Source organism: Lissotriton vulgaris, chromosome 2_1 (genome assembly GCF_964263255.1).
Source record: "Lissotriton vulgaris chromosome 2_1, aLisVul1.2, whole genome shotgun sequence".
In the NCBI taxonomy this organism is placed as follows: domain Eukaryota; kingdom Metazoa; phylum Chordata; class Amphibia; order Caudata; family Salamandridae; genus Lissotriton; species Lissotriton vulgaris.
The window spans coordinates 631,952,284-631,973,855 of NC_141687.1; positions in this window are offsets into that span (position 1 = coordinate 631,952,284).

Here is a 21,572-nt window from a genome sequence, read left to right on the forward strand (position 1 = left end):
CCAGATAAAACGCGCAAGATCTGCTTGCATCTGTTGGATCCACCCAACGGGTGGCTGGAGCGGAAGAGCTCGGAAGAGCTCGGAAGAGGTATAGGATCTGGGGCAAAACCGCCATTTTAACCGCAGCTATTCTGCCCAACCAGGAGATGGTGCTACGATTCCATCGCCCAAGCTCCTCCCGAATCTTCTTGCCCAGAACGGCATAGTTAGCTGTTACCATAGCCAGCAAGGTAGGGGCCAGCTGGATCCCCAGGTAAGGCACGAGATCTGACGACCAGAGCATTGGAAACATGCCCTGTAGATACGCCCTAGTGGCTGGGTCAAGGGACACGTCTAACGCCACCGATTTCCCCATGTTCATCTTGAAGCCTGCGACGGCTGCAAAGGAGTCTAATTCCCAATGCATACTGGGAGGGCAGTCCGGGGTTTGTCCAACGACAATATAATATCATCGGCGTAGAGGCTTATGGTGTGAGTGAAGCCTCCGAACCGTATCCCCGTCGCTGCCGGATTCGTGCGTATCCGTTAGGCAAGGGGCTCCATATAAAGGGCACAGAGCAGGGGCGAGAGTGGACACCCCTGTCTAGTGCCTCTCTCGATGTCAAAGCTCTGTGAGCTGTAGTCGTTCACCCGCACCACCGCCGTTGGAAGTTTATAGCAATTAAGGACTAAGGAGCGAAATTTCTCTCCAATGCCTGCCTTCAGCAGGACCTTTTCTAAATACGGCCAGTGTACCCGGCAAACGCCTTTTCGGCGTCCACCGCCAACATCATCCTTTCTCCTGGAATTCGGGAGGCCTTCTCAATGAGGTGGACGATCCTTTTGGTGTTGTCCACCGTTTGCCTCCCAGGAACGAATCCTGCCTGATCCGGTTCTATAAGGCCTGGCAGGTGGGGGGCCAGTCGGGCAGCGAAGATCCCTGTGTATAGTTTGAGATCTACGTTTAGGAGAGATATCGGGCTGTAGAAGCCGCATAGCGTCCGGTCTTTCCCTGGCTTGGGGATGACTGTGAGAGAGGCCCGCAGGAGGTCAGGTGGGATGGCCCCCAGGGTCGCGAACGAGTTAAATAGGCGAGTGAGGATTGGGGCCAGCAATGCACAGAATGTTTTATAAAATAGGGACGTATACCCGTCCGGACCTGGAGCCTTGCCGTGTTTAAGTTTGGCGATAGCAGAGATCACCTCCTCGATTCGAATATCTCTATCTAAATTTTCGGCCTGCGAGGGAGCTAGGGATGGGAGGGTGACGGAGTCCAGGTATGCCGTCATCGCAGGTTCGTTCGGGGGGTCCCCTGCATAGAGATTAGCTTAAAACCTTCAAAAGGTTTCGGCTATTAGGGCGTCTTCCGTGACGTCGTCCCGGTGGGGTCAGAGACCTCCTGCACCATTTGTCGCTGGCGTTGTACCCGAAGTCTGTTTGCCAATAGGTGACCACAGCGGTCCCCCCCCAGTGTAGTAGGCATGACGCAATCGCAGTGCTGCGTATTCCGCATTGTCCATATCTAGAGCCGTCAGGAGTTTCCTCACCCCCTTGAGTTGCTTCCATACCCGGGGAGCCCCCGTCCGGCGGTGTATTTGCTCGAGTTCGCAGACCCGTTGAGTAAGTTCCTCCCTTTTACTCTGCCTTTCCCTATTTTCAGCCGACGCGATGGCTATAAACTCTCCCCTAAGTACAGCTTTCAGGGCACCCCACCGTCTCGCCAGTGAGGTTTCGGGGTTATCATTGTTGGACAGATACTCCTGAGTAACCTCTGTTATGCGTTTAACCACCTCTTTCCTGTGCAGTAGTGTGTCCCTAAGGCGCCAAACCCTGGGGGAGCAAGTCACCGATGGCAGGCTTAGCGTAGCGAGTACCGGTGCGTGGTCCGATACGGAGATCTCCCCCATCTTAGTTGTCGAGGCCAATGCCTTTACCTGGGTCGTTACCAAGAGGTGGTCCAATCTCGCATACGTCTTGTGCGCATGTGAGTAGTATGAGTACTCCCTATCGGTAGGGTGCATACAACGCAAGAGATCGTGGAGGTCCACTTCCGACAGCTGTGCTTTACATCCGGCTGAAAATTCCCCAGTCTTTGGGGTACGCTGTGCTGATCTATCAAGGGCCGAATCGAAGACCATGCTAAAGTCGCCTCCGATGATAATGTGCCTATCCTGCGAAGCAGTGATGTCCACTAACGCCGATCATAAGAAGTGCTCTTGTTGGTCATTAGGGCTACACGGGGATCCAACCGTGAATGGAAGGCCCCCAATCTTAAATCTGTAGGCAAACAATCTGCCTTTGTGTTCTGCATGTTTATGAAGGACCTCCCCCTTGAAATGTCGCGCTACTAGGATTGCCACCCCGCGGTCTTAGTGTTGCTGAAGGAAAAATATTGTGTCGGGAATTTATGGGAGCGCAGCCTATGGGAGTCGCTAGGTAGTAGGTGGGTCTCTTGAAGAAGACAAATATCTGCTTGTGTGCTCTCTAATAAAGACAGTACTGCCCTCCTCATAACTGGGTTATTGAGGCCTCTGACATTTAGAGTCACTATCTTAAGAGACGTGGGAGGCATGTGAAGTGTTCGAAGGTAAGCAGAAGACACCTGCCTGAGCAGGGCAAAATGTATGCATGCCGTTAGCGCGGCTGAGACCTGCATAATGCACTGGACGAACCCTCCCCTTCCCCCTATTCCCCAAATCCCCTACCCTCAACCAAACTCCCCGACCCCCCCTCCCCTGAAAACAACCCGCACACCCCTCCGTTCCCACCCCTCCCGCCCTCAACAAGTTCCAGAACGGCATAGTCCCAGGCCGGTCCTCAAAGGACAAGTCCGTGGTGAGTCACTGATGTGGACGTCCAGCCACTACACTCCTCTCGCCACCTCCTTCCCCCAGAACCTCCAAACCTGCAATGCGAAATAAGCTGTGTTGATCTCCCGCCGGAGTCGACTTAGGCTGTCATCGCGACTTCACTCGAGGTAGTGTGACCGGCCGTCTCTCGGAGCGCCCCGTCCATTCCGGCCCGAATGGTAGGCGAGTCTGGTCGAGCAGAAGAAGCAGAGAACTGGCGTTCAGAGATCCTCTGCCAGCCATCTCTGGTGATGCGCCTTCTGCGTGGTGTGTGCGTTTCTTCGTCCGTCGCATGATTCCCAGCACCTCGCAAGTGTCCTGGAGCGATCGGAGCTGGTGTAGGACGCCATTCCACCGGAAGATAAGACAGAAGGGGTGTCCCCAGGAATACTGTGTCCCATGGGTTCTCAGAAAGTTTGTTGCTATTTTAAATGTTCTGCGTTTTTGCAGCGTGATCGCCGATAAGTCTTGGAAAAGTGCAACTGGGTGCCCACGGAATTGGAGTGATTGTTGTTTCCTTCACGCAGGATTCGCTCCTTAAGTGGGAAGTCCGGTAGGAAGGCTAGGATATCCGGCGGGGGCGCCGAGGACCGGCGCGCTATGCCCACTCTATGCGCCTGGTCGATCCTGATGGGAAAGTTACTGGCTCGCCCAGTATCTCCCTAAACATGCTCTGCAAGTATCCAGCAGTGTCCTCTCCTTCTTCTTTGGAAGGCACCCCCCGGACTCGGATGTGTTCTGGCGGGACCGGTTTTAAGGTCCTCCGTATGGGCCTGGAGGTCCAGCTGTTGCTCTCTGTCGCAGCACCTCCTGCTGCAGATGCCCGACCTCTTCATCCCTCGAGTGTCCATTTCTTCCATGCTGGCCACCCTTTCACCTAGGCTATCAACCTCTCTCCGCACCTCTCGGACTTCTCCGGCCACCTCCTGCTTTAGAGTCTGAAAATCATCCCGTAGAGAGCTGAAAAGAGATTCTAGTAAGGACCTAGTGACCGGTGGTTCTCCCCCTCCTGCCTCTGGCGGGCTTCGTGAGGGGCCTGGCGAGTGTTATCCTTTATCTTGTTTTGATGATCCCTTGTTTAGCATCTCTGGTAATGTCCGTTCTCCTTTCTTCCCCCCTGTTGCCGGCCATCATAGAAGCAGAAGCTGCTGGGTGAGGCCTGTCGGGTCTTCGGCCCTGGGTGATAGCCAGCTGTATGCCGGGGTCACTGGTAGTCCGGGGAGACTGCCCTGTCCCCCACCGACGTTCAGTCTGACCTCCCTGGTGGGCGCCGTGGGCTGTCCGATTCCGTCTCAAGTCACAAGAGGACTCGAACACTCGCTGCGTGTAGATGCAGTGCGGTGGCCGGCTCTGCCCTCCGACTTGCCATGTGGTAGTCTGTCCTGTCTAGTGCGTGTCGGGTCCACCCCCCTATGAAATCTGGGCCGCTTTCGTGATCTCGATGGTCACTACATGTGTCCGATAAAGGCGTCTGTTTCGGGAGCCCCGCACCTGATTCTTCGTTATACCCCAACCCGGTAGCAATCTTTGCGTGGTCTTCACCGCCGCTTACAGAGACTGTGTGGGCTAGATACCCGCCCCAGCCCCTCAGCAGTACGTGGGCCGCTCCTTGCTAGCCTCTCATAGCCGGGCCCTGTGCAATTTTACAGGCCGCTCCAGCAGGCCGCCATTGCTCCCATCATCGTGGGCCTCCAAGGGATGTGTCTCTCTCGGGCTCCTGTAGATAGCAATCTCATGGCTCTGCCGCCTCTGCCAACTGTCGGCGCCGATCCAGCTCGTGCTCCACGCCCCAGCTCGTGCTCCACGCCCCAGCTTGTCCACCTCGGGCCCCTCGTCCGTCGCCTCAAGTACGGGGCCACCCTCGGCAACACCCCTGCTCCGTGCGTTGGCGCGGACCGGAAGGCCTTGTTGCTGTGTCTAGTCATCGAAACGCCCTGCCCTTCGAACACCGTGGCAAATAAGCCTCACCTCTGTCACGGTCCCGAGGCCATTCCAACCTTGAGGGGCCCAGTGGGTGTTGATATTTCCCTGCGTCACGACCGGCCACACATTCGGCCTTGTTCCGGTGAGGCCGCACTCCTTTGGCGGGGTCTGTCCGGGGCCTAGTCCTTCTCGGCAAACGTTGGGCCTCATCGCCTCAGGGGGCCTGCGTTCCTTCGACCTCCCTGCCCCCACCAGCCCTGCACCTCTCCTCCGTCGATGGCAGGCGCCGCGATCTCCCGGTCCGGTGCAGGAATCCGGGCAGATCCGCCCACAGGCCGCGTCCGCGGCCTTGCGTAGAAGCTCCCAGCCGTTGGGAGAGCCTCGGCAATACTGCCGGTCACCTCCGGTCACCCTGCAGTCCCGTGGGCCGTCGTCTGTTGCTCTGCGGAAGCCTCCGCTGTTCATTCGGCCAGTCCGCTGCTCTAGAACCGCCGCGGGCCTGGCTACCGCGTCATCCAATGCTCCGGTAGGCCTCGGGTCACAGTCCCTCCTGCCTCTGACGTTGGCACCGGCCTGCGCTGCAGAGCCTCGTCGGCGCAATCCCCGGAGTGGATGCTGGCTCACAATGATCTACTGGCAGCACCACCGCCTCCGCTGCTAGTTTTAGGCTGATCGGGGGGAGATCGGCATGAAAACAGGGCTCAGGGTCTAGGTTCCGGGGAGCTCGCAGAGAGTGCGACCGCTCAACTCGCAATCTTGGCCACGCCCCCCCCAATAATATTTGTTAGAGTTAAATAATGTCACATTGAAATGAGATACATTGAAAATTCAGTAAATAAGGAATGTCCAGTTACTTACCAGAAACCTTCATTATCCTTAGTCCAAAGAGTTCTTGTCACAGTCATTACTTTTGAGGTGGTCCCACCTCACAAAAGAGTAAGGAACAGGAAGGTTTTTTAAACTCCACCCGCCCTCAGGGTGCTATAAGAACTAGCTTCTCCTTAAGAGCTTCCTACTAATACCAAGCCTGTACATCCGCAAGCATTCAAGAGAAATACAAAAAGCATATTTGACATCCAAAAAATGTAAATGTTTTTCCACATCAGAAATGGGAGAAGAAAATATAACAGGTAAGAACCTTTCTTGGTCCATATTGATCTTGAATAGAACTTTAGAAAGAAAGGTAGGATTAGATCTTAATCCTACTCGATCTTCAAACATGTTAAGAAACACGAGATTGCAAGTTTTTCAATCTTCCTTGCCAATGTAATTGCCACAGAAAAAGTTACTTTCACAAAAGCAGCATCTATAAACACTCTCAATACCAAGGGAACATCCCAAAGAGGAACATATGATGTAGTAGATGATCTAGAGAAAGAGAAGTTTTCAATAACCTTTGGGCAACAGAAGAGATATCACAGGAAAGGGTGGAAAGAGAAAAATACCAAAGTAGAAAAAATCTCCATTGTTTGGAGTATGATTTTAGAGTGGTTGGGTTTCCTGAAATTTGTAGAATCTAAGCTAAATGTTCAGGAAGCCACTTCTTTTGAACCCGACCCTTGGAGCTTCAAAACAGACAAAGTCTTGACAGAGGAACACATCCCAGTGCCAGTAGAGGACAAGGTGACACCAGGATTTTCCTACTACTGCCATCAACCTCAGCAGAGGAAACCAGGAGAGTCCAGGCCAGAAAGGAAGAACTATTTTCACCTCTGCTGATTCTTCTTGAATTTTGAGAGGCATCTGAGGGATAACTGGAATAGGTGGGAATGTATAAAGAATATGAAGGGGCTACGTTAAAAATAGGATATCATTCCCAAGGTTCCTGATATATGAAAGCATAAGAAAAACATTTGAAGATGCTTGTCTTCTTGGGAGGAAAAGGATCTATAAACAGTTCCCCAAACCTATGACATGTAAGGGGGAACACCCATCTTGTGAGAGATAAGTGTTGAGATGAAGGAAAGACCCTGCTTCCGATATCTGCAGTTACATTCTCCTTTAAATGTGCTGCTTTGAGGGATAGAAGATGATTTTCCTTCCATATTCCAATCTGTATGATTGTATGATGACAAATCAGTGGCATTGTCAATTCTGATAAGAACATGTTGATTTCTGACATTTTTCTAAAAGTGCATTAATGTCCTCCCGATTGCTGTAATCTCTCTCCAATTAAAAGATTTCTAATTCTTTCCAAGTGACCACCTTCCCTGGATTATTGCGTTTGTACAATTTGCTCCACATCCCTTCTCCCTGGCATCCATTGTTACCACCATGGGAAAAGGTAACTGTAGTCATCTGCTTCTCATGTAATGCATCTCCCTGGCCCTGGTTCTCTGCCTAATGCTCTAGCTATATGATGTTATTTGGAATGTTATGAATGTTTGTACTTGAAGGTGGAGCTGTTGGAGAAGATGGGCTGAGCAGCCAGGAGGCTGCTCCTGGTGGGGCTTATATTAAGACTTACATTGGAATTTACCAAGCTGTAACTTGAGGAATAAACTACAACTACAAGAGCTGTCTACCAGACTTTATTGATTTCTACATTGGCGACGAGGATGTCTTTCTAGATAGATTGTGAATTAAACCACCACCACAGTAGCTGTTGTTCTTACCTGAGATGTTACTGGAATCTTTTCTTCTCAAACAATTGACAAAGGTTTTAGCCATTTAGTAGATGGACAATGACGGATCCTAAGTAAAGCCTGTGTTAACAGGGACATTAATGCTGTCCATAGTCTTAGAGCTCTATTATCATGCACAGACTCCATTCCTATTTGTCTTGAACAAAGAACTAACACATATCTTGGTCTACTGGGGCACCAAATTGCATTTGTCATTGTTGATCAGCAATACATGATGTTCTCTAGATATGGTTGTATATCCTTCCATCCCCCAATGATTCTTCGCTGGTGGGTGTTTGAATGAGCCAATAAGCCAAGTATGGATTGATGTCCTATCCATGAAGGTGAAGTTGTGCTAGCAAGGGATTCATCAATTTGGTGAATACCCTTACTGCAGATCCTATTTCGAAGGGAGAGACTCAAAACTGGTAATACTTCATCACAGAAAACCTCAGGTACTTTTGCTATCCTTCCATATAGGAAAATGGAAGTAAACACCCATTAGGTCCACACTTGGCAATAAAGCATTATCTGCTATTAATGGGATAATCTTTGAATGGTTACCATCATGAATGGAAATTTATACATATCCTGTAATCTCCTAATGGATACGACAGCAACAGCACAATGAGGTATATCCTCTTTCGTTCTTCAGTACTGAAACAATTGCCTTTTTTGTCATTAACTTGTTAATTGAAGATTTGATGCTCCTCTCTTGATCTTGCTTCGGAAGCATGGTGTAGTTATAGTCCTGGAGTTGGGCGGAAGTTCCGAGAAATCTATCTGACACCCCTCCTTTAGTACTTGCTTCAAACAGGAATCAGAAGTAAATTTTTCCCATGCATTATTGATTGGTGTTCCTCCTCCTACTGGCCACTTTTGACCACCTCTTTGATAATGAGGAGTGCTGTACTTTAGAAGGAAAAGACCCCTTGTATTTCTGTTCTCCTTGTTTTTGTATCCATTTCCCTTGTGTTTCTATGGGGACTGTTGTTGTTGACCGAATCTTTCTGAAGGCTCTCGGTATGAAGATTTCAAATATGAGAAGCTGATGGAAGAACCAGACAGTTGGCCAAAGGAAGAAGACTGCGTCTTTCTTTGAAGAGTTTATGGAGCTTTTCTTCTAACTCTGAACTAAACACTTTTAGTCCTTCAAAGGGCATCCTTAATTTAGTAAATGTTGTGCTCTGTGTGCACGCCACTCTTTTAGGTATGCACTTCTTATTGTTGCTAATGTTGCTCATTCAGCCAATGCCATTGCTCTAACAATGTCAAATGAGATTCCTGAGAGGTACTCAATCTGCTTTTCTATGGCTCCTAGAAGAGCAGAACTGTGAACCCACCCTGAATATCATGCTAGAGATCCTTCAAGTCAACCAATGAGATGGTTTAATGTATATGCACAATAGACGTCAGCATGCATAGCCAGATGAGAGCCTGCATAAGAGATCTTCAGTGACCTACTAGAACGGTCGACCTCAAAGCTGCGGAACTTGGTTTGAGTCTCAACAGGTACTCTCAACATCCTGTGATTCTGGGCAAATCACGAAATCTCCCCGTGCCTAACAAAATCAATGTGTTCATCTGTAACGCAACTGGTGCTCATGTAAAGGGCTCTGATAAGTTCAGGTCGAGTTTGCGCTATATAAAACTCCCCCCCCACCTCACCCAAAACAAATTATACTGTCTTGGATGTACATCCCACCAGGCTAGAAACTGAGGAATACACTGCCACTGAGTCTAGAATAGCCTTATCATTTCTTGTGAAGGATATCATTTGGTCATAAATCTTGAAATAATGATCTTGTCAGGATCGCGCCATTCTCTAAAAACAACATTGAAAACATGTCTATAGATGGGAGGGTCTATGCAGGGTGTTTTCTGAAACTGTCTTGAGACCAGCTCTAAAGAAGTACTTAGTGACTCTTTCGACTGGGAACCCTACATTTACTTTAATTCAACCCAATGTTTTATGTAATAGTTCCTTATGAATGATTTTTCCTCTCTAATCTGAGGGGACGTTTTCCATTACTTGAGGAAGGATCCTCAATGCTGGAACCTTAGGAAGTAGAAGCCTGAAACCTAAGAGAGAATTTTGAATATGATGGAGCCTGTAAAGCCTTCATTATCCTCAATACTATTTTCCAGTTCAGTTTCCACCTTCTCACTTTTTTTGAGATGGGGGAGGAACAACTAGAGAAAGAGGAATCTGTATATTTTGCCTTCCTGGTATATTTCCCAATATTGAAACAGAAATTACCCACTGCAAATATTAAGGTAAACTCACCCTTCCATTAGCTAGCATGAAAAACGGGTCCATTCGGAAAATAGTTTTAACATGCACAGAATCTTCGCTTTCTGCACAGAACAAGAGCACTTACTATTTCAGCCCTCATTGGTCAGCTCATCATGCGAGGCTGAATAAATTCACAGCAGCATACGAATGAGGACCGGCTCTCCTGCATTGCTATTGAAACCATGCCTCCATACCCCAAATCAGCACTTGCAGCCTTTCTCTAGAGCTTAGTCTGCAGCAACTGTTCAGAGCTCCCAACAGTCTGCTCTGAACCTACAATGCATTGCGCCACCACTTTCCCCTTATTCCCAGCACAGAGTGCCCCTGGGTACAATTTACAAAATCCAAACTCGGCAAGGACCTCATTCTTTTCATCCCTGTCTCAGCCATGAGGCAGGAGAAATAAACAATAAGTTATAAAGAGGAAGCAAGTTCTTATAACACCCTGAGGATTGGTGGAGTTTTTAATCACATCCTGTTCCTTTCTCCTGGGTAAAGTTTGTTCACATCAAGAGTAATGTAATTTTTACTTGACTGCTGTTAATTCCAATAAAGAAGTTAGGCGTATAATGTACCACGGGTCCTAGAATAGAAACTGGTCACCCTACTCAGTGGAATCAAAAGTATGGCTGTGGCAGCAGCTCAAAATATGCCATAGAAAAGGGTGCAAGAAAGTCTTTTTCTACAGCATATATTAAACAAGCATCGACAAAGCTAAAATGTCTGGCTTTAAAGGAATTTTGTATGGCAATGCGAAGCATTACCAGTAAATAGCATGGGAATCAATAAGTATTTGTGTGGAAGCAAAGAACTGTAGGATAATATTGGTATAGGTTAAAAAGTCAGGTTACAGTTGCAATGTGAAGCCAGACCTAAACATCCATGTAGATTAATGTGCTGCTGTTAGAGAAAAACACCATAAATTATCTAGTTATCTAAGACACTTTAATAACATTACAATGCCATGTGTGCACTGAAAGTATAAGCTCTGACAGCTGGATAAATAAAATGATCACAGCTGTGTGGAGGGCAAGCTCTTTTTTGGGGAAGCACACAACTTTGCCCAATCAAATCATATACTCCTAGCAACCAATATGTGGGCGGAGCCAAAGTCCCTCTAGTGATGCTCACATCATGGTCTGCCAAATAAGCATTGGCAATGCCAATAGCATATTTGACAACATTTCAGAAGAGGAAAGTGGGAGATTTAAAAATAATAATCAGGAGAATTTATTTCCCCCATTGACTTCTATTTAAGTAGAGGGGAATTACAAGCTGGATACAGCCTAAATAAGGCCTTTTTTGCTTCAAAAATCTGAAGTCTCCCGCCTGAATCGGGTCTATTGGCATGTATGCAAATGGTCTGGCTAGATTCCCTAGATTCTTCCTTGCTCTCCTCTCCTTTTTCCCTCCCTGATTCCCGATACTCCAGGCCACGTTTCCGGGAGTCACAGGCCTACCCTTTTTTCCCCCTAATTTTACTCACTCATTGCCCATTCCTCCACCTTCCCAATATGTTCCTTCCCCTATCCAGTCTGCTTTGCCTCCGGCATCCACTCCCCCTCCCCACCCTGCACCTGGCCGAGTCACTAACACGTTCGCCTTCGTCCAATTCCAACCAACCTCCCCCCATCGTATGCCACCTGTTTTACAACCAGGTCTGCCGATCAACTTTCCTTACCTTCTCCCTTCCCTCACCCTCTCACCCCATCCCTTTCCACTCTTCCCCGTCCCCGTCCCCTAAATTCTTCTTTTCCACCTTCCTTCTCTCTTCAACCTCCCCTCCCTCTTCCTCTGCTTCCCAACCATGTCTCACCCCTCTCATCTCATCCCTTTCCGCTCTTCCCCGTCCCATGTCCCCTGAATTCTTCTCTTCCACCTTCCTTCTCTCTTCAACCTCCCCTCCCTCTTGCTTTGCTTCCCAACCATGTCTCCCTTCCACGACAATTTCTTCCTCATTTCTCCCTCTGACCTTGCAGTCCCTTACTCCCTCAGTTTCCATCTAGCCCAATCCCCCCATTCCATCCTTTACCTGTCCCCCTTCATCCACCGTTCTTAACCTACAGTACCTGGCCAGCCCCATCCTCTCTCTTCTCCCCATACTCCTTGCCTTTGTGGGACCCCCTTCCTTCCCCCGCCTGTTCAGCCCCTCCTCCTATCTTTTCCACGTACCTATGGCATTCATCTAACCCCCTGTCCCCTCCTCCCTGTTCTCCCTCTTCTCCTCTTGTATCCCCTTACCTTTGGCCTTCATCTGACCCCCTCCTACTCCTCAAATTTCTCCTCCTATTGATGATCTCTACTCCTCCCCTCTGTTCGACACCAGTACAAATTTTTCTCTTCCGACCTGTTTTACCATCCACTCCTATCGCTCACAACCTTCCCCCACCTTTTACTCTTGCTCCCCAAATCCCAACCCATTCCCCCACCCCTCTGCACTTCCTCCCTTATCCCGTTCCCCCACCTTGCCCGTCCTCCCTCACTCCCTGCTCTCCCTCCCATTTCCCACTCCTCCATCCCTCCCCGTCCTTAATCACCCTCTGCACCTCCTCCCTTATCCCGTTCCCCCACCCCTCCCTGTCCCCCCTCACCCACCGCACTCCCACCCTTATCCATAGTGCCACCCAACACTCTGTTCTCAGCTCTCCTCTCCTTGGAAAGCAAACTTTATTCTCTCATCTCTTTTATTTCCCAGCTTGTAGCATCCATCTCAGTTTTAAGCGCCAAGTTGTCCCCCTTCCATAATATCCTCCCAAAGAGTTCCATGCTCCTGCGCCCCAATAAAGTCAACCACAGTATGTCCTCTACAGACATCTCCAACTTACTAGCCAGCTACAAGACCACCAGCGTCACCCCCCTACACCTTCCTCTCCTAAGAATTCTTCGCAGTTCACTATTCAGACCATCTCCTCTGTCAGATCCTACCAGCCTCCCTCGTACCGTGCACCCTCATTCAAGAATCTCATCCCTATCTCCCTTAACAGCCCTAACACCCCTGTCACCAAAACGGTTGCATCAGAACTGCACTGCTTACTCCACAACTGCAGATCTGCAGTCAAACACAAATTGGAAATTTCTGACATTATCACCCTCCAGAATCTTGACATGTTCTTCCTCACCGAGACCTGGTTTAATGACTCCTCTCATACTCTGTTTGATCTTCTGGTACCCACTGACTACTCTATCCTCAGAAATGACAGATCAGATAAAATTGGGGGCGGTGTCGCTATCACTTTCAGGAATTCCCTTCAAATGAAAGCCTTCCCTACCATCCTTTTCCGTACATTCGAATGCCTATCCCTAGAACTGCAAATACATCATGGCTCACCCTTTAGATTCCATGCCATCTACCACCCGCCCAGTAACTGCTCTGCCTTTGTGGAGGAACTCACTGACTTCATCAGTGACCAACTTTCTCAAAGTGACAGGCAGATCTTCCTTGGTAATCTTAATCTCCATTGGGGCTCTTTGGAAGACTCGGCTGCCAACAAGCTTGCCAACTTTCTCTCAGCTAACGATCTCTTCCAACATTGCTCGGAAACCACTCATTCCAAGGGCTCAATTTTGGATCTTGTTATATCCAAAGCAGACCTGCTGACTACTGCTCCCCCTATCCATGTAGACTGGTCTGACAACTTCCTTGTTCCCTTCCGTTTTCATCTCTCGCACGATATAACGCTTTGTCAACCTAAAAGAGCTAGTACCTGGTTACGCAACACTAAGAACATAGATCTTGACCCTTTTTGTGACTCTGCTATGGGGTCACTTCCTAGACTTCACCCTAACATGGATGTCAACGTTCTCACCTCTCAGTGCCTCTCAGTCCTAGCTGTCGAAGTTGACAAGGTAGCTCCACTCCAATGTAAAAGGAAAAGACTCACCCCCTAAGCACCTTGGTTCAATAAAGCTCTCTACCATGAAAGGAAAAACCTTAGAAGCCTGGAGAAACATTGGAGAAAATCTCCTTCCACCTCCAATCCCTCTCGGTTACGTTCAGCAAAATCCAAATACCACAACCACATCTTCCACGAAAAAGCATCACATTTCAGATCCCTCCTCGACTCAGCCAAAAAAAGACCCAAAAAACTTTTTGACCTTATCAAAAACCCTAACTGTTCTCCCTTAACTACTAAGCCAGAGGACTCCACAAAGAGAGCAGCAGATTTCACTATTTTCTTTGATGAAAAGGTCAAAACCCTGGTAAATCAGGTCGCCCACCACACCCCCTTTGAGGAGTGGAATTCTTTAGTCACCTGGCAACATTTTTACGTCATCTCGGCAGATGAATTCCTCAAATGCATCCTCAAAACCAAACCATCCAACCATTCTTCTGACCGCATCCCTAGCGTCTTCGCCATCGATTTCTACACCCATACTCTCTCTTACTGGACCGGGATAGAGTATCTCTTCCTTAGTCAAGGCTCCCTCCCAGTCGCCCTTAAATCAGGTCAGGTTACCACTCTTCTAAAAAAAAAACTCCACTGATGCGAAAGACCTCAACAACTTGCGCCCTATCACCAACTTCCCTTTTCTTTCGAAAATCACAGAAAAATGTGTTGCGAAACAACTTGCCCTACATATTATGGACAATAATCTCCTCGACCTTTTCCAATCTGGCTTCATCCAAAATTGCAGCACTGAAACAGCCCTGCTGCAAGTGATTGGTGATGCGCTGCATATACTCGACTCTGGGGAATCGTGTCTTCTGATTCTTCTAGACCTCTCTGCAGCCTTCGGCACTGTTAATCATAGCACTCTCCTCAACACTCTTCAAAATAGAATGGGATTGGATGGCACAGTGCTGAAATGGTTTGCCTCTTTCCTCTCTGACAGATCCCAAATGATTAAGATAGCGAACAGTCTTTCATCTCCATTGGCTGTAGGTGAAGGCATCCCTCAAGGTTCTATCCTGGCACCCACCTTGTTTAATCTCTACCTGGAACCATTGGGAAACCTCCTAAGCAAAACTGGGATCCATTACCATCTTTATTACCATCTTTATGTGGATGACACTCAAATCTACCTCAAGGTGTCTTCCGCACACGATCTCTCACTACTCAACTCTATTCTGAACACCATTCACAACTGGTTGTTAGCCCACCAACTCATTCTAAATCCCGCACAACTAAATTCCTCCTCCATTCTACTGCTCTCACCTCCTCCCATTCAATCATGGATGGATCAGCTGAACTTACTCAACAACAAACCCATCATTGTCGGCAGCGCAAAATCCCTAGGGTTCATACTTGACCAAAGACTCAACATAATCTCCCACATCAACTCTATTGCCAAGAACGCACAATATCAGTTGCGCCTTCTGTGGAGGATCCGTCGGTTTTTCCAGGAGAAAGACTTAAAAACGTTGGTACAATTGCTGGTTCTCTCAAGACTGGATTATTGTAATACTCTTCTGACGGTCATACCTAAATCTCACCTCTCCCCTCTCAAATCCATCCTCCATTCAGCAGGTCACTTCATTACAGGGTCTAAACGAAGTGACCACATCACTCCTATCCTGTCCTCTCTTCGATGGCTTCCGATCGAGGCAAGATCTATCTACAAAACTGCCTGCATCATGCATAAAGCCTTGCACACGTCCTCCCCTCGTTACCTGGCAAACAAACTGAAATTGTCCGGAGGCTCACGACCCTCGCGACCCTCGCGCAATCCAGAAAAGCTTCTGCTTGACCCCCCCCTTTTGGGACCCAAAAGGGAAAGATTGATGGCACAATCCTTCTCAGGCAATGCGGTGAGAATCTGGAACTCACTTCCCCCATTGCTCGGTGCCACCTCCTCTACCCGGATCTTCAAAGCTGATCTCAAATCTCTCCTCTTTCTAAGACTCTTTCAGAACTAATACTTTCATGCTCAGGCCCCTCTTTTTAGGTCTCGCCTGTCGATGCGCATGCGCATCGAGCAAGGCGAGAGTATTGCGAGTTATCCACTCTTTATCCACACTGCAAGGAATCGTGGCGATTCCTTGCAGTGCCCGTGACTTTTAAGGTCAATGCGCATGCGCATTAAGCTTATGCGCATGCGCATTGACCTTAAAAGTCACGGGCGCGTGCATGTCCGTCTTTGTTTACCCGCTCCGCCCCCTCCCGCCGTGTCGCCTTGCCTACTCTCTTCCACAGCCTCCCCCAGCTCCGCCCCCTCACTACTTGATTGCACGGGCGCTAGGCCGTGCCTCCCCTACTCTCCTCCCCCCTCCTCCTCTCCTCCCCTGCCATGCCCCTGATCTAGATTGTCCCCGTGTCCCTCTCCGCCCCCTCACTACTTGTTTATATCACCCAGCTTTTTCCTCCGCTGTTCCTTCTCGTGTCATCGTTCTATGTCACACATTTTTTTCTGCTTTTCACACTCCACCGTGCCTTTTCCCCTCTCCCTCTTCTCTTCCCCCTCCCCTTTGCTGTGGCTTCTGTCCTCTACCTGTTCTGTCTCCGTTCTGTGTTCTTTCCTCCGTGACTGCCCCCTCCCCCTTTCTCTCATCTCTCGTCTACTTTCTTCTTCCCAGTTTAACTTCTCTCGCTATTTCTCTACTTTCTCTCGCCAGACGCGCGTCCTCCTTTCTGAGTTGCAGCTGCTTCTCCAGGTCGTTGGCGCCCATAATGTTCAACTCATCTAATCCACGCGCCCCCATTAGCTCGTGTCCTCTCACCTGTCTCGTTTTCTCCACGCTCACTTCTCATAGCGCATCATTTCACTCTACAGTCTCCGTGTGCTTGCATACTCAGCCCTGCCACTCTCCCTTTGGTCTTGCTCTTGTCAATTTTCTCCCCTTCCCTCCTTCTCCCCAGCCCGTTTCACATCGACACATCACTCTTGCTATAAATTACGCTCGTGCCCTGTCCCTTCCACTGCATTCCGCTCCTGAAGCTCTGTTTTGAGTATTATTAATTGTAATATTTATAGCGCTTAGAAACAACTGCAGTTTAGTCCGAAACACTATTATAAACTCAAGTTCTCTGCCCCGCCCTCCCTCTTTCACTCTTGGTCTTTTGCCCTCTCTTTACTCTCCCCCCTTCCTCTCCCCCTTCTTTCCGTACTATCATCTAGTAAAGCCCAGTCTGACTCGTTACACATGATTTACAAATGGTGATTGGGAAATTAGCTGAATACCGCATGTATCACTGTTTTAACACGGCATGATCAAACGAGTGACTGACTCGAGCTGTGGTAGATAACCAGAGATCAATCACCCCAACCCCCCCCCTTATTGGAGGCACCTAGAGAGGGTCTTCCTAGACAAGGTTCAATAACAGAGACCCAGGAGCCTCACAGGTATGTTGATCTAAAGTTCAAACAATGGCAGTTATAATTTCCTCAGGCAAATACAAATAATTCCATTTAACGACTTAAAAACTATTCTTTATTGTTCCATAAAATACATTTGCTTATAGCCAGTTGTACAATTGCTTAAAGCCAAAGTGTTTCCTTCTCATGGAACCTCTCCAGGGCTACAGCGAGACACGCATTCAATTACTTTCATGGATGTGGTCTCATTAAAATCATCTATTTTATATACTAAAAAAATGCTCATTGGTTTCAATAATTTAGCAGAGTCGATTGTACTGTTATCTCCCTGTCCACTCTTTATCCACACTGCAAGGAATCGTGGCGATTCCTTGCAGTGCACGATAAATTTAAGCTCAATGCGCATGCGAATGTCTTTACTGTGTCAGTCTCATCGCGCCAGCCATCTGTTCCCCAGCTTGGATCTCCTGGCTACTCCTCCCCTAATTATCCGCACATCAAAGGCTGCTCCCGCCCCCTGCTTCACACAAATGCTACCGAGAGCATTTCCCGCCCGGCCGCTTTTAATTTCATTTCGCAAGCAGTTCCCCCTCCTCCCTCTCCTGACTTTCACATGCACATACCACTGCTTTATAAGCAGGAAATAGAATTCTACAGGAAACAATACTACCGAAGACCATTCGAGGGTGTGAGCTCAATGCCACCGAAGAGTACGTACAATTATTATACTTAAAGTTCAGTCAACTACCCTTGATGCACGGACAACCTTTGAAGAAAGTGAAAAGCATGTACCCTCACCCTCACCCTCACTCACCCTCAACCCCTCACCCTCACTCACCCTCAACCCCTCACCCTCACTCACCCTCACCCTCACTCACCCTCAACCCCTCACCCTCAACCCCTCACCCTCACTCACCCTCACCCTCACTCACCCTCAACCCCTCACCCTCACTCACCCTCACTCACCCTCACTCACCCTCAACCCCTCACCCTCACTCACCCTCAACCCCTCACCCTCACTCACCCTCACTCACCCTCAACCCCTCACCCTCAACCCCTCACCCTCACTCACCCTCACTCACCCTCACCCTCACTCACCCTCACTCACCCTCACTCACCCTCAACCCCTCACCCTCACTCACCCTCACTCACCCTCACCCACCCTCACCCTCAACCCCTCACCCTCACTCACCCTCAACCCCTAACCCTCAACCCCTCACTCACCCTCACTCTCACTCACCCTCACTCTCACTCACCCTCACTCACCCTCACTCACCCTCACCCTCACTCACCCTCAACCCCTCACCCTCACTCACCCTCAACCCCTCACCCCCTCACCCTCACCCCCTCACCCTCAACCCCTCACCCTCACTCACCCTCACTCACCCTCAACCCCTCACTCACCCTCACCCACCCTCACCCTCAACCCCTCACCCTCACTCACCCTCACCCCCTCACCCTCACTCACCCTCACTCACCCTCAACCCCTCACCCTCACTCACCCTCAACCCCTCACCCTCACTCACCCTCACCCTCACTCACCCTCAACCCCTCACCCTCACTCACCCTCAACCCCTCACCCTCACTCACCCTCACTCACCCTCACTCACCCTCAACCCCTCACCCTCACTCACCCTCAACCCCTCACCCTCACTCACCCTCACTCACCCTCAACCCCTCACTCACCCTCACCCTCAACCCCTCAGCCTCACCCTCACTCACCCTCAACCCCTCACCCTCACTCACCCTCAACCTCATGCTAAAGATTTACAAAAAAACCCATAAACAATTCTAAAAGCACTAACTCTAATGCTGCGAGACCTATTGCATTTCTAATGCTTGTTTTTCCTGTACTTTCCTCACTCTTGCGTGCTTTGTTGGTTTTTGTGTCTATGTAACCTTCATTTTTAGTCTCCTGTTTTTCATTGTAATGTTTTATTGTGTTTCTACTGTTCTCTTGTAACGTAACTGACTCTATTGTACAGCGCTCTGACACCTTCGGGTAATGTTCGCGCTTTATAAAAATGCATTAAGTAAATAAATAAAAACATATGGATTGTGTGGAAGCAAAGAACTGTATAGTTATATTGGTGTAGGTGAAAGGTCAGGGGAGAGTTACACTGTCAGCACAGACGTTAAACTCCACCTAGGTTAATGACGGCCCTCTTCTCACCTGTGCGGCTGCTGCGAAAAACACCATAAATTATCTAGTTATCTAAGATGCTTTAATAAGATGTAAAGCAAATACACGGTATTTTTGAAGGTTTCACTTTATTTCTTGTAAATACGACACACCGGGTAGAGCGCTCCGACTGAAGGACTGGGTTATTTAAGACCCAGCGGTGCCAGGGAACAACACCTGAAACCTTCGTGGGTAACCTACTCCGGCGTACGAATCACAGAGACACGGGACACTTCCTTCGGCGTCAAAGATTCGAGCTTTATTTACTGCAGGGAACACAGAAGTCACGGCAAGTACAACATGTGCTACTTGTGGAGACTGCTTCAAATTGGTTCTGTGGATCGCTCCTTTTATACACATTTTACCCATAGGGTTACGTTTATGACCCGGTTCCCACAATTATCCCCCAGAGGGGTCACTTTGGTCACTTTGATATACACAAGGTCCGGAACATAAGTGCGGAAACATTTGGCGGTTCCCAACTGTAAAAACCCATCTTCCCACCATTAGTACATTCCAATCAGCAGTAAAACAGATCGAAGAAGGAACAAGAACAGGTGTGGAGGAAGATGGAGACAGTGGGGAATTGGAAAGGGTGTAAAAAGGAAGGTCTCGGGAAACACGGGCTACAGGCATCAAAGGGACGTGCCTAATGAGATGCACGGCTGAGAAAATAGACCGGCACGGCGAGATGAGCCTCGAGCGGGGCCATCTGCCTTACAGTATCATCCCCCTCGTCATAAAGACAGTTTCAAAGGACATGTGGCTTCCGCAAGTATCTTGGGAATCCCAGGGTCGCAAAGCGGACAACGTCCGTTCGCTGGCTACTTGAGGGCAAGAGACAAAATGGATGCCGTATCTAAGATGGAACCCGTGGGTACAGATAGAAATACCCACGTAACAGACAAACGGTTTCGGTTAGCACAGCGAAACTGCGTACACCCACTAAACTTGTCATTTGCGGTTCATAGATACCAGACTCGACCATATTCGTGCGAGTCGAAAACATCACTGACAATTGTCACAGAACCTCAGACGCTCCTTTTGCCCTCATGTAGGCAAGCACTAGTCGGAATCATACTCGATATTCATCAGACCATCTAGATGTTGCTGTAACATAGCTCTGTCCAATCGAGCTTCTTTGGTAACAGGCGGTTGTCTTATACACGTCGTAGCACAGAGGCCACATAAGGCAGGACCACACTGCACGCAAAGGCAGCACGTGAACAGGAACGCCACAACAACTCCGATAATCATCAGAATCTTCCAACCCCAAGTCGACATCAGGCCCCAAAACCACCCAAGCAGCGTCCAATCCCCTACGTCCACGTGTATGGACTCAGAGATCTTATGCAACTTTGAGATGGCTTGATAAACAGTCGGAGCGTTATCAGGAATGAAAATACAGCAGCTCGAATGGATCACCTTGCATACCCCACCTCGATCTGCTAAGATCACGTCTAAAACCATACGGTTTTGTAACGTCATAAGTCTATCCGCCTGAAGTTCTGTGGTGATATTACCAAGGGCACTGGCAGTGATATTAGCTGTTGATTCCACCACTCGAGTCAACTGTCTCAGGTTCCTACTATTAACCATAGGCCCCCAAAACGGGAGGAAACCCTTGAAAAAGTCTCCTGCCTCTTGACCGGCAGTGTCCTCTTCGCTAATTACGCCTCTCACAACTCTAGTCTTGTGATAATCTGCATCTACAGTAAACGTCGGAGGCAACAAATTTGCGATAAAACATGAGCCCACAAAGTCGAAGGGCAACCATGCATACGCACGATCATGGCAGATAAAGTATGTACCCTTGGCAGCCAGAAACACAGGGGACGAGACCATCGGCAATATGTAATTTTCAGTGCAAGCACTCTCTCCAAGTCGGGCTTTCGATCTTCGGCCACGACCTATGAGACAAAAATTACCAATGTGGGGTACGACCCATATCGGAGGCGAGCTTTTAAGCTGTTTTTCACTAGTGAACACACTATACTCGCCCCTACTCAGGACCCTATAGGCTTGTACCTCTTCCTCGGGAATAAGCGAGGGATCATAGATATCGCTATCTAAATCCTCTATTGCTATAGACAAAGGCTTTTGATACGAGCCAGGGCCAGAGTAGGGAGAACGTGGTTCTCGAATGGGGTGGAAACCTAGTGCGCTTCGGAACATTGTTTGGAATGCCCGAGCAGAACCCTGGGAACTATAAGGTAAAACCAAATATGGAATTCCCTTATCTGTGGTATGTGGCATTAACCCACACACCCAACAATTGGTAGTGTTAACCACTAACTGGTGCTGATGAAGGAGCTGAATAAAGGAATTGTTGCGAAATTCTGCACGTCTAGCCTGCTCGTGTTCGGGTAAGATATGGAAGGAATGAGGAGACTCTGTAGAGGTGAATTTAGAGTCAGAAGTAGGAATAGGTGTAGGTATGGCAGAAGGTAAGAAGTACGACATCA